This window comes from Gossypium arboreum, chromosome 5, assembly GCF_025698485.1.
Source record: "Gossypium arboreum isolate Shixiya-1 chromosome 5, ASM2569848v2, whole genome shotgun sequence".
Classification (NCBI taxonomy): domain Eukaryota; kingdom Viridiplantae; phylum Streptophyta; class Magnoliopsida; order Malvales; family Malvaceae; genus Gossypium; species Gossypium arboreum.
In genome coordinates, this window is record NC_069074.1 from 87098936 (window position 1) to 87101221 (window position 2286).

The 2286-nt window shown below is 28.3% G+C and overlaps 1 long non-coding RNA gene across 1 annotated transcript; it reads left to right on the forward strand.

Moving 5' to 3' along the window:
* The first annotated feature begins 255 nt into the window (after nucleotides 1-255).
* LOC128293298 (uncharacterized) lies at nucleotides 256-1996 on the forward strand. The gene is made up of 2 exons (XR_008283467.1): nucleotides 256-556; nucleotides 1775-1996. It is a non-coding gene; the product is annotated as an uncharacterized LOC128293298 (long non-coding RNA).
* The last annotated feature ends 290 nt before the right edge of the window (nucleotides 1997-2286 follow it).

A 2286-nucleotide genomic window follows, 5' to 3' on the forward strand; every position in this document is an offset into this window, starting at 1 on the left:
CATTCTATACCTTCTAACCAATAAGATTTTGCCACGCTGGATCGTTAACATGGGTTAGGCCGCTGAGAAATTGTAATGTCTTGACTTTCGTCAAGAAAAAAAAGGTCAAGTAATATAATTTTAAAATATTATTATGATATTTTAAAAAATAATAAAAATATAAAATGCAATATAATTTTTTTAATATTTATATTAAATAAAAATAATTATATTAATATAAAATGAAATAAACCCTCCCCACCGTCTTCCCCCCGTCGTCCCTCTCCCTTTCCGCCACTGTCTCCCTTCCCTCCATCTCCTTCCCACCCCCACCGCCAAGAATGAAAGAGTTAAGGAAATCCCAAATTTTACTTGCTAAAAAATTTGCAGACTTTGATACTTGATGGGTGTACGATTGTTGAAGAGTTGCCAAGAGATGTACAGAACTTGAGCGATCTCACTATGCAATCGATAACCACGAAACAGAGGTTTCTACCCGAGAATGGAGTGGGGCGCTTAATCCGTTTGAGGTTTTTAGCCATTACTGGATGCCAGAACCTGAAATATTTGCCTCAAGGTATCCATTTCCTTACATCCCTTACAACATTGATTTTCAGAGATTGCAACACCTTGACCTTATTGACGGTTGAGAGGGTTTTTATTTTATTTAATATTAATATAATTTTTTTATTTAATCTTTATAATACATTTTATATTTTTATAATTTTAGTTTATTTTTAAGATTTTAAATTTTTTAGAATAATTATTAAAAAATTTAAATATATAAAACATATATATTTATATTTTAAGGACAAAATTAGTTTTTAACCCTTTAAATTAACGTGTCACGTCATTATTTTAATGTGAGATAATAAATTAGTGGCACCAATGTAACAATTAGTAATGACTATTACATACGTTTTAAAAGTTGAGCGGTCAAAACTAGAGATGAGTGTTCCATCGAATCGAGTGAAAAAAATTTAAGTTAATTGAGTTAATAAGTCCTATTTTATCATCTTAACTCGATTTGAAAATTTTTTAAATCGAGTCGAGTGAAATGAAATTCAATTTAAATAGAATCGAGTGAAATTGTTTGAGTTAAATTAAAAAATATAAAATGTTAAATTAAATTCTTGTTACAATTTAACTATTTTAATGTTAGAGAGTATATAAATTTGAAACCATATATATGTGAAAACTTTTTAAAAGTAAAATAATAATAAATAAAAACTTTAATATGATAAACTTGAATCATTAATTAACTTATTTAGACCCCAAAATTATTGTTTTAGAAAATTTTAAAATTTTAATTTTCTTTATATATTATTTAGATTATTTATATATTTTTAAATAAAAATTTTAGAATTTTTGTTGAGACATTCGAGATGGTAGAATATACAAATAGTAGAAGCCATTGTTGTTGGGCCATCTAGGATGGTAGAAAATCGAGATCGTAAGAACCATCATTACCTAGCCACCCAAGATGGTAGAACATTCGAATTCTAAAAGTCATCGTTGCCGAGCAACCTAGGATGACAAGAGTAAAATAAGGGCTATGGAATGTTGATGAAATTGGTATGTATTTATTCATATATATGAAATATGCATATGGTTTGTAAAATGAGAATGTGCATAATTTTTGCATTATACATGAATAGTAAATGAAATGGTTGAAACTTGATCATATAATGATTATGTACTTTTTATGTTAATATTTTTATTTTTATTGACTTGAATCATGAAAGTACCACTAAGCTTTATCGCTCAACGTAAAATTTATTTATTCCATGCGCAGATATTTGTAGATCTCGAAAACTAGAGGAATAATCTAGCAACTGATCTGCAACTTTTGACTTAGTAACGTTTGTATAGTTTCTTGTATTTTGTTATATGAAATGTACCTAAGGTTTGAGTCTGTTGTGTAATGTAATGGTCATTTTGAAATCATGATGATTTGGTTTAGTTTGTGAATGGTGAATTTGTTAATTTGGTTAGTAATGTCATAAGATTGGTGGTATATGAAGTGTTTAGAATGTGTATTATGCTCAAATGGTTTGAATATGTTATAGGCTAATTTATTAGGCTAATATGAGTTGGTACCAATTGGCTACTTGGGAAATAGTAGGTGACATTGCAACTTCAGACCCTTGACGTCGCGATGCCAAATCAATAGCTTTGAATATTTCACATTTTATTCCTCATATGATCTTAGTTTATTGAAGGAGTTTTCGTAAACTCGTCTAAATCCCAATTTTAATTATATAACATATTGTAAATATGAATTGAGCTTAATGACATGCGTAAATT